We start from the raw sequence: 12,173 nt of genomic DNA, 5'->3' as shown, positions 1-12,173 counted from the left end.
TTTTTCAGAATGTGGTTCGTTTACACGGCATTCCTGAGAATATCGTGTCTGACAGAGGATCCCAGTTTGTGTCCAGATTCTGGCGATCTTTTTGTGCTAAGATGGGCATTGATCTGTCGTTCTCGTCTGCCTTTCATCCTCAGACTAATGGCCAAACGGAGCGAACTAATCAGACGCTGGAGGCTTATTTGAGATGTTTTGTTTCTGCGGATCAGGATGATTGGGTGACCTTCTTGCCATTGGCTGAGTTTGCCCTCAATAATCGGGCTAGTTCCGCTACTTTGGTTTCGCCATTTTTCTGCAACTCTGGTTTTCATCCTCGTTTCTCCTCGGGTCATGTTGAGCCTTCTGACTGTCCTGGGGTGGATTCCGTGGTTGATAGGTTGCAGCGGACTTGGAATCATGTGGTGGACAACTTGAAGTTGTCACAGGAGAAGGCTCAGCGTTTTGCCAACCGCCGCCGCGGTGTGGGTCCCCGACTTCGTGTTGGGGATTTGGTTTGGTTGTCTTCTCGGTTTGTCCCTCTGAAGGTTTCCTCTCCTAAGTTTAAGTCTCGCTTTATTGGTCCTTATAGAATTTTGGAGGTCCTTAATCTGGTGTCTTTTCGTTTGGATCTTCCTGTGTCATTTGCCATTCACAATGTGTTCCATAGGTCTTTGTTGCGGCGGTACATTGTGCTGGTGGTTCCTGCTGTTGACCCTCCTGCTCCGGTCTTGGTTGAGGGCGAGTTGGAGTATGTGGTGGAGAAGATCTTAGATTCTCATCTCTCTAGACGGAGGCTTCAGTATCTGGTCAAATGGAAGGGCTATGGTCAGGAGGATAATTCCTGGGTGGTCGCCTCTGATGTTCATGCGGCCGATTTGGTTCGTGCCTTTCACGCTGCCCATCCTGATCGCCCTGGTGGTCGTAGTGAGGGTTCGGTGACCCCTCCTTAAAGGGGGGGTACTGTTATGAACTATACTTTTGGGCTCCCTCTTGTGGTCACTCGCGGTATGGCTCTTGTATACTCTTTCCCCAGGTTGGTAGTCACCTGGTTCGTTAACACTCTGGGTGTTTCTATTTAAACTTCCTGGAGTCTTAGTCCATTGCCTGGCATCTATGTAATCAGTCCTTGTCTGGTTGCTCTTGTCTACTGGTCCTGATTTTTGCAACAATAAGCTAAGTCCTGCTTTCTTGTTTTTTGTTTATTTGTATTATTCTGTTTTTTGTCCAGCTTGTTCATAATGTGATTCCTGATTTTGCTGGAAGCTCTAAGGGGGCTGATATTCTCCCCCCATACCGTTAGACGGTACGGGGGTTCTTGGATATTCAGCGTGGATATTTTTGTAGGGTTTTTCACTGACCACATAAGTCCGCTTTCTATATTTCTGCTATTATTTAGTGGGCCTCTCTTTGCTGAATCTAGTTCATACTTACGTTTGTCCTTTCCTCTTACCTCACCGTTATTATTTGTTGGGGGCCTGTATCTACTTTGGGGTACCTTTCTCTGGAGGCAAGTGAGGTCTGTATTTTCTCTGAAAGTGTTAGCTAGATCTCCGGCTGGCGCGAGACGTCTAGAACGAACGTAGGTACGTTCCCCGGCTGCTATTAGTTGTGGGCTAGGATCAGGTATGTGGTCAGCTCAGTTACCACCTCCCTAAGAGCTAGTTTTTATGTTTGCAGACTTCGCTGAAGACCTTGAGATCCTCTGCCATTAGGATCACAACAGATCCCTTCACATCAGGTATCAGATTAATCAGAATCATAGCACCATTATAGCCATGCCCTTAGTTTATAGGGCCAAATCCTGCTGACAGGTTCACTTTAATGTTAGTGTTTTGTCTTATTTGTTTGTGCAAATATTTCCATTGGCACTGGGAGTGATAGAGGGCTTCCTTGGCTGGTGACATTTCTAACTTCAAAACTGGTCGAAAGTTAATTGTTCATTTTTAGTCTAGCTGATTGGTTAGTGTATGTAGCTAATATTTTTTTGATAAAAGAAATGTTGTAAAACCAAATTTCAACTAATTTCCTCTGAACTGTTTCTCAACATACAATCCTCTGTCTCCAAACACAATCTCCTCATGCTCTCTCCTGCTCCCACCTGCTAACTCTTTATCTGCTCCTCCTCACTGCCGGTGATATTGCTCCAAATCCTGGTCCTCTTCACCACCTTCCCACAGTCATGTCTTCCTCCCATCCATGCTTTATCACAACTTTCCGTAACCCCTCTAACCTTATACCCATTCACCCAGCCCCTGCTTCCTCAGTCCCACTAACAGGAGCACTATGGAACACTCGCTCTGTCTGCAACAAACTTTTCTACATCCATGATGTTTTCATTATTCATAAACTTTCCTTCCTTGCCATCACCGAAACCTGGCTCACCCAGTCTGACACATCCTCTCCTGCTGCACTCTCGTATGATGGTTTCCACCTTTCCCACACACCCCGCCCCAGCAACAAGCATGGTGGAGGAGTTGGTTTTCTCCTGTCAGATAACTGCTCCTTCACCCCAATCCCACTGCCACGCTCTGTTACCCTCCCTTCCTTTGAGGTGCACTCTCTGGGTATCTATTCCCCCTCCAACCTCCAACTGGCTGTCATTTACCGCCTCCCAGGGCCAGCCGCCACCTTCATTGACCACTCCACTACCTGGCTACTTCATTTCCTTTCCGCGGACTTCCCCACTATCATCGTGGGCGACTTCAACATCCCCATTGACACTTCCCTCTCAGCTGCCACTAAGCTTCTGTCTCTCACTTCCTCCTTCGGCCTCGCTCAATGGTCTTCTGCAGCCACCCACAAAGATGGCCACACATTGGACCTCATCTTCACCCACCTCTGCTCCCTTTCTAACCTCTCTTTCTCACCTCTCCCTCTTTCTGACCACAATTTACTCCAATCAACAGACAGCCCTGGCACACCAGCCTGACCAAAGAACAGAGACAGGCTACCAGGGTTGCTGAGTGGAGATGGAAAGATCCCACTCCAATTAGCACTTCATCGCATTCAAACAGTCCCTCTGTCAGGACTCTGAACATTTTTTACCTTTTGTGCATTACTGCCCTTTTCCAAGATGGCATCTTTGGTCTCATGTGCACTGTCTTCCTGCTATAAAACTCCACCCCAGCCTTCAGTCTGTGCTAGAGTATTCTGCCTTGCATCCAGCTCCTGACCTCTGATTACTCCCTGGCTATATACCTGCTCATGTGAATCTGTGTGGGATCCTTCTACTCTGCTCTGAGTTCCTGCTGCATACACCAGTTTCCAGTAATCCTCCTTCATCTGCTGCTCGTGTTTACTTCCATCTGCATTTGCTGGACATGTAAGCTGTTGCTGCTCTGCAAAAACCTGAGACTATTAACCGGGCCTCCCTGGTTGAGCTAAGATATGATTTGAACTGCCTTATAAGCTTATCTATCTGTGTTTGGACTAAGACGAGGATTTATTCGTGTCAAGTATCCTCAAGAATAACTGTGTTTCATAGACTTTCTGCTTGATTGCATTTTCCTCTGAAGTTTCCTATAGACTGCTAAGCTGCATTTAATATTTACACCAAGTGTTGTGGACTTCAGTTTCTCTCTGCACCTGTTTGAATCACCGTGTGATAATATAGACTTTACCACTTATAAAACAGTGTCCTGTAGTTGTCTTGTTCCACGCAACGAGTCTCCTGAGTTATCCCCCATAATTATTACACCCTCACTACTTTCAAGGCCACACTCGCTGCAGCAAAACAAACCTACTTCTCATCTCTCATATCCTCCCTGTCTCACAACCCTAAACAGTTATTCAACACTTTCAAATCTCTCATCCGTCCTCCAGCACCCCCTCCCTCTCCACTCATCTTGGCGGAAGACTTTGCCTCATTTTTCAAGCAGAAGATTGATAACATCAGAGACAGTTTTGGTTGACAACCCCCAGAGCCCTTCCTCCTAACTGTTCAGCCCTACTCCTACAAGACCAACTTCTCCACCATTACAGAAGATCGGCTCTCCACTCTCCTCTCAAGATCACATCTCACCACCTGTACACTTGACCTGATCCCATCCCACTTCATCCCAAACCTCACTACAGTCTTCATTCCAACCCTAACCCATCTCTTCAACCTACTATCACTAACAACTGGTGTTTTCCCCTCAAGCTTTAAACATGCCTCAATCACACCTATTCTCAAAATGTCCTCTCTTGACTCATCCTCTGCATCTAGCTATCACCCCATATCACTTCTCCCCTATGCCTCAAAATTACTGGAACAACACGTCCATCTTGAACTGTCCTCCCAGCTCTCATCCTGCTCCCTCTTCAACCGCTTTCAATCTGGCTTCTAGCTGCATCACTCCACTGAAATTGCCCTAACTAAAGTCACCAATGACCTATTAACTGCCAAAACCAAGCGACACTACTCTGTCCTCAAAGACCTGTCCTCTGCCTTTTAAACAGTGGACCATTCCCTACTATTAGAGACCCTCTCATCTCTTGGCATCACTGACTTGGCCCTATCTTGGATTTCATCGTCCCTAACAGACTGAACATTCAGCGTCTCTCACTTGCACACCACCTCCTCACCTCGCCCCCTATCTGTCGGAGTGCCGCAAGGTTCAGTCCTTAGGGCCTCTGCTCTTCTCCATCTATACCATTGGCCTTGGACAACTCATAGAGTACCATGGTTTTCAGTATCATCTCTATGCCGATGACACACAGATCTACATCTCTGGACCAGATATCACCACCCTACTAACCAGAATCCCACAATGTTTGTCTGCTATTTCATCCTCCTTCTCCGCTTGATTTCTAAAACTTAATATGGACAAAATGGAAATCATCATATTTTCCCCATCTCACTTGACTCCCCATATCAATTAAAGTAAATGACTGCCCACCCTCCCCAGTCCCACAAGCTCGCTTCCTCGGGATAATTATTGACACTGATCCCTCCTTCAAACCACATATCCAAGCCCTTTCCACTTCCTGCCGACTCCAACTCAAAAATATTTTCCGAATCCATACATTCCTCAACCAAGAATCTGCAAAAACCCTAGTCCATGCCCTCATCATCTCTTGCCTTGACTACTGCAACCTCCTGCTCTGTGGCCTCCCCTCTAACACTTTCGCACCCCTCCAATCTATTCTAAACTCTGCTGCTCAACTAATCCACCTGTCCCCCCCCCCCGCTATTCCCCAGCCTCTCCCCTCTGTCAATCCCTGCACTGGCTTTCCATTACCCAACAACTCCAGTTCAAAACCCTACCTATTCCGACAAGCCTACAACCTGCAGTATCCACTGATAGACCAAACTGCTGCATGACCAGCTCTACCCTCGCCTACTGTATTCTCACCCATCCCTTGTAGATTGTGAGCCCTCGTGAGCAGGGTCCTCTCTCCTTATGTACTAGTCGTGAGACTCGTGACTTTTATTGACTAAGATTATTGTACTTGTTTTTTATTATGTATACCGCTCATCACATGTAAAGCGCTATGGAATGAATGGCAGTATAATAATAATAATAATAATAATAATAATAACTATGTTTCTTTCATAAATGTCCAGTTAACGCAATTGAATTATTTTTCAGCATTAGCTGTGAGGATAGCTGTATGAATGCTCCTTTGTTTTGCTAAATGTATGGTGTTCAATATTCTGATTATATATACAGTGAGGAGGAAGTTGTGAACACAAACTGTAAATACATATTAGTGTTTATCAAGGTATACAGTGCTGTTTAACCCCTTAACGACCACTGATACACCTTTTAACGGCGGCAGATAAGGGTACTTAAACCACAGCGCCGTTAATTAACCGGCGATCGAAAAAAACAAACAAACCGCGATTTCCCTTTTAATTTCTCTGTCCTCCGATGTGATGGCACATCAGAGGACAGAGAAATGGGGTCCCCGATAGCCCCCTGATACTCACCTGTCTCCCCCGGTTTTCCTCGTGGCTCCCGATGGGCGCCGCCATCTTTTTCCTGCAAAAAAATGGCGGGCGCATGCGCAGTGCGCCCGCCGGCCAGCACCCGGAGGATCTTTGGGGTCTCGGCTGCCGGGGGTACATGAACATGATCGGGGTCGGTTTTTACCGACCCCTGTTTTGCTATCGCCGGTAATTAACTGTTTACCGGTGGTCGCAAAAAAAAAAAAAAAATAGCGATCTGTCATTCTCTGTCCTCTGATGTGATCGCACATCAGAGGACAGAGAAATAGGGGTGTTCGGGGACCCTATCATACTTACCGGTGTCCCTGGGTCCTCCTGCGTCCCCTCCTGTCCGCCGGCTTCTTTATCGAGAAAGAAAATGGCGGGCGCATGCGCAGTGCGCCAGCCATCTGTCGCCATCTGCCGGCCAGCAGGAGAGAGGAGTTGGGGCTAAAATTAGGGTTAGGGTTAGGGTTGGGGCTAAATTTAGGTTTAGGGTTAGGGTTGGGGCTAAATTTAGGGTTAGGGCTAGGGTTAGGGTTAGGGCTAGGGTTAGGCTTCTTTCACTCTTGCGTTGGTACGGGGCCGTCGCAATGCGTCGGCCCGACGTACCGACGCACGTTGTGAAAATTGTGCACAACGTGGGCAGCGGATGCAGTTTTTCAACGCATCCGCTGCCCAGTTTATGTCCTGGGGAGGAGGGGGCAGAGTTACGGCCACGCATGCGCGGAAATGGCAGATGCGACGTACAAAAAAAAGGTTACATTGAACTTTTTTTTGTGACGATGGTCCGCCAAAACACAATGGATCCAGTGCACGACGGACGCGACGTGTGGCCATCCGTCGGCAATACATGTCTATGGACAAAAAGGCATCCTGCGGGCACATTTGCAGGATACGTTTTTTGTCCAAAACGACGGATTGCGACAGATGCCACACGACACAAGTGTGAAAGTAGACTTAGGGCTACGGTTAGGGTTGGGGCTAAAGTTAGGGCTAGGGTTAGGGTTAAATTTAGGGTGAGGGTTGGGGTTGGGGCTAAATGTAGGTTTAGGGTTAGAGCTAAGGTTAGGGTTAGGGCTAGGGTTGGGGCTAGAGTTAGGGTTGGGGCTAAAGTTAGGGTTGGGGTTGGGGCTAAAGTTAGGGTTAGGGCTAGGGTTAGGGTTGGGGCTAAAGTTAGGGCAAGGGTTGGGGCTAAAGTTAGGGTTAGAGTTGGGATTAGGGTTTGGATTAGGGTTGGTATTAGGGTTAGGGTTGGCATTAGGGTTACGTTTGGGATTAGGGTTAGGTTTGGGATTAGGGTTAAGGTTAGGGTTGGGATTAGGGTTAGGGGTGTATTGGGATTAGGGTTAGGTTTCAGGATAGGGTTGAGATTAGGATTAGGGGTGTGTTGGATTTAGGGTTTTGATTAGGGTTATGGTTAGGGTTGAGATTAGGGTTGTTTTGGGGTTAGCGTTGTGATTATCGTTAGAGTTGTGATTAGGATTATGGATCTGGTTGGGATTAGGGTTAGGGGTGTGTTGGGGTTAGGGTTGGATTTAGAATTGGGGGTTTCCACTGTTTAGGTACATCTGTGGGTCTCCAAACACGACAGCCAACTTTGCGCTCAAAAAGTCAAATGGTGCTCCCTCCCTTCTGAGCTCTGCCGTGCGCCCAAACAGTGGTTTACCCCACATATGGGGCATCAGCGTACTCGGGATAAATTGGACAACAACTTTTGCCATCCAATTTCTCCTGTTACCCTTGTGAAAATAAAAACTTGGGGGCTAAAAAATCTTTTTTGTGGAAAAAAAAATATTTTTTATTTTCACGACTCTGCATTATAAACTTCTGTGAAGCACTTGGGCATTCAAAGTTCTCACCACTAGTGTTGAGCGATACCGTCCGGATAGTATCGGCCGATACCCGAAAAGTATCGGATATCGCCGATACCGATACCCGATACCAATACAAGTCAATGGGACACCAAGTATCGGAAGGTATCCTGATGGTTCCCAGGGTCTGAAGGAGAGGAAACTCTCCTTCAGGCCCTGGGATCCATATTAATGTGTAAAATAAAGAATTAAAATAAAAAATATTGATATACTCACCTCTCCGGAGGCCCCTGCACCTCACCGCTGTTAACCGGCAGCCTTTTTTGCTTAAAATGAGCGCGTTTAGGGCCTTCCATGACGTCACAGCTTCTGATTGGTCGCGTGCCGCTCATGTGACCGCCAGGCGACCAATCACAAGCCGTGACGTCATTCTCAGGTCCTAAATTCCTAGAATTAGGAATTTAGGACCGGAGAATGACGTCACGGCTTGTGATTGGTCGCGTGGCGGTCACATGAGCGGCACGTGACCAATCAGAAGCAGTGACGTCATGGAAGGTGCTGAACGCGCTCATTTTAAGCAAAGCAGGCTGCCGGTTACTACCAGGGCGGGTCAGAGGGTGAGTATATCCCTATTTTTTATTTTAATTCTTTATTTTTTACATGGATATGGATCCCAGGGCCTAAAGGAGAGTTTCCTCTCCTTCAGACCCTGGGAACCATACACTGGGAACTTCCGATTCCAATTCCCGATACCACAAAAGTATCGGATCTCGGTATCGGAATTCCGATACCGCAAGTATCGGCCAATACCCGATACTTGTGGTATCGGAATGCTCAACACTACTCACCACCCATCTAGATAAGTTTTATGGGGGGTCTAGTTTCCAAAATGGGGTCAATTGTGGGGGGTTTCTACTGTTTAGGTACATCAGGGGCTCTGCAAACGCAACATAACGCCCGCAGACCATTCTATCAAAGTCTGCATTCCAAAACAGCGCTCCTTCCCTTCCGAGCTCTGCCGTGCACCCAAACAGTGGTTTACCCCCACATATGGGGTACCAGCATACTCAGGACAAATTGGACAACAACTTTTGGGGACCAATTTCTCTTGTTACCCTTGTGAAAATAAAAACTTGGGGGCTAAAAAATCTTTTTTGTGGAAAAAAAAATATTTTTTTATTTTCACGACTCTGCATTATAAACTTCTGTGAAGCACTTGGGCATTCAAAGCTCTCACCACATATCTAGATAAGTTCCTTGGGGGGTTATTTTCCAAAATGGGGTCACTTGTGGGGGGTTTCCTCTGTTTAGGCACATCAGGGGCTCTCCTAACGCGACATGGTGTCCGATCTCAATTCCAGCCAATTCTACATTGAAAAAGTAAAACGGTACTCCTTCTCTTCCAAGCTCTGCGGTGCGCCCAAACAGTGGTTTACCCCCACATATGGGGTATCTACGTACTCAGGAGAAATTGGACAACAACATTTGTGGTCTAATTTCTCCTGTTACCCTTGTGAAAATAAAAATTTGGGGGCAAAAACATCATTTTTGTAGAAAAATGCGATTTTTTATTTTCACGGCTCTACGTTATAAACTTCTGTGAAGCACCTTGGGGTTTAAAGTGCTCACCACACATCTAGATTAGTTCCTTGGGGGGTTTAGTTTCCAAAATGGGGTCACTTGTGGGGGGATTCCACTGTTTAGGCACATCAGGGGCTCTCCAAACACGACATGGCGTCCGATCTCAATTCCAGCCAATTCTACATTGAAAAAGTAAAACGGCACTCCTTCTCTTCCAAGCTCTGCGGTGCGCCCAAACAGTGGTTTACCCCCACATATGGGGTATCGATGTACTCAGGAGAAATTGCACAACAACTTTTGTGGTCTAATTTCTCCTGTTACCCTTGTGAAAATAAGAATTTGTGGGCAAAAATATCATTTTTGTGTAAACAAATGCGATTTTTTATTTTCACGGCTCTACGTTATAAACTTCTGTGAAGCACTTGGGGGTTCAAAGTGCTCACCACACATCTAGATAAGTTCCTTAAGGGGTCTATTTTCCAAAATGGTGTCACTTTTGGGGGGGTTTCCACTGTTTAGGCACATCAGGGCCTCTCTAAACGTGACATGGCATCCAATCTCAATTCCAGCCAATTCTGCATTGAAAAAGTCAAACCGCGCTCCTTCACTTCCAGGCTCTGCTGTGCGCCCAAACAGTGGTTTACCCCCACATATGGGGTATCGGCGTATTCAGGAGAAATTGCTCAACAAAATTTATGGTTACATTTCTGGTTTTACACTTGTGAAAATAAAAAAAATGGTTCTGAAGTAAAATGTTTGCAAAAAAAGTTAAATGTTCATTTTTTCCTTCCACATTGTTTCAGTTCCTGTGAAGCACGTAAAGGGTTAATAAACTTCTTGAAGGTGGTTTTGAGCACCTTGAGGGGTGCAGTTTTTAAAATGGTGTCACACTTGTTATTTTCTATCATATAGACCCCTCAAAATGACTTCAAATGTGATGTGGTCCCTAAAAAAAATAGTGTTGTAAAAATGAGAAATTGCTGGTCAGCTTTTAACCCTTATAACTCCCTAACAAAAAAAAAATGTGTTTCCAAAATTGTGCTGATGTAAATAGCCCGGTTCACTATGTATTGATTTAGGCCTTCGCCGGAATTTTTTGGAGAGTCTGAAAACTATACATTTTTGGAAAGGTTATAGTATAAGCAATACGAAAAACAATGTTTCCATTTGCCCCGAGTCCCACGTGACCGCCATATTGGATTTTACAAAATGGCTGACGTAAAACCAATTTTCGTTAATATCTCAGCTTATAAATAACATAAAAATAAAATTTGACAGCTAAACATACATTTTAGGGCTAAGAAATGCAATATTACTAGTTGCAGATGTGTTTTAGATATTTACTACAGCAGTTTTTTATAATTAATTAGTATTGACATAATAATACATAATGACAGGAATCACATGTTTTTTTTTTCTTTTATTACAGGAGTTGAACATGACAGACAAACCACAAGCTACTGAAGTCACTTGTGAAGGTGAGGCACCTATCAACTGGAAGCTATGTATGCTCTGTCAGTCTTCCAATGGCAATGAGAAGTTGGTGCAAAATCCTCGGATACAGTCTTACCAGCGCGTTTTGGACATAGTAGCAGAGAGGGCAAGTTTACAAGATGGCAACTATGTTGATATCCATCGACGGATTAGCAACAGGAAAGACACAATCGCTACACATCAGGCAGTCTACCATCGAAGTTGTTACACAAATGCAATTAACAACGACCAAATACAACGAGCCCGGGACCGTTATGCACATGCATTAGCTACTGGTAGCCACATTACCAAGAAACGAGGATTAAAAAGAGGACGTGCTGAAATGGACGAATCAGGTTCATTAACATCTGACTCTTCATCACCATTCACGAGGTCACATACATGGCCACTGGATAAGGAAAAATGTTTCTTTTGTCAGAACGATGAGAATGAGAAGCTTTATAATGTGAGGACAGTCAACGCAGGGAAATCATTGAAACAAGCTATTGAAACATCAGATAATTTAACACTGAAAACAAGACTGAACACATGCATTGCACCAGGGGATGCACATTCTATTGACGTCCGGTACCACAAAAGCTGTTGGACAAAGCATGTTTTTCATGGACAACGAGAACGTAGTACCAACAGAACAGACCACAAAGAACCCTTATTACAACGTGCAAGTCTGCTAGAGTTGCTAAACCTAGTGGATATTCAAACACAGAACCAATCATATCTATCTATACAAGATATCGAAACCACTTATTTGAATATGCTTGGTATAGAAGGCGTGGAAAATCACAAACCTACATTCACTAGAAAGTGGCTCAAAGAAATTATAATGAATGCCTTGCCACATCTGAAATCCTGTCTTTCAAAAAACAGAAGGGAATCAGCAGTTCTTTATTCACCAGAAGCCTGTGAGGAAATCATGGTTAATTCTGCAATGGAATGTCGTAGTGATGATGCAGACAACATGCAGACAATCTACAAAGCAGCACAGTTAATTAGGAAAAGCATTGCTAATTTTACAATGGAAGTCAATGATAAAAACACCATAACGGTCACTAGTGACATACACGACGTTCCAGCAGAATTATATTCCGCTATCCGTTGGATCATAACAGGGCCGATTAACAGCCTTGAAACTCAAAGAAGGACCAAAATTGTTGACCGAGCAGCACTCACTATGAGTCAGAACATCATGTATGAATTCAAATCAAAACGCCAGGTCAACTACAAGCCAAAAACCGAATCATCAGTATTCAGACAACCCAACGCACGAGAAAACCCACAGGTCCTGGGGCTAGCTCTGACTGTTCATCACACCACTCGCGATAAGAAATTAATGAATCTTCTTAGTTCACATGGGTTTTGTGTTCCCTATGGCCGTACCCTACGAATGG

Source organism: Ranitomeya variabilis, chromosome 2 (assembly GCF_051348905.1).
Source record: "Ranitomeya variabilis isolate aRanVar5 chromosome 2, aRanVar5.hap1, whole genome shotgun sequence".
NCBI classification, from domain to species: domain Eukaryota; kingdom Metazoa; phylum Chordata; class Amphibia; order Anura; family Dendrobatidae; genus Ranitomeya; species Ranitomeya variabilis.
Note: the sequence above shows the minus strand (reverse complement) of the source record.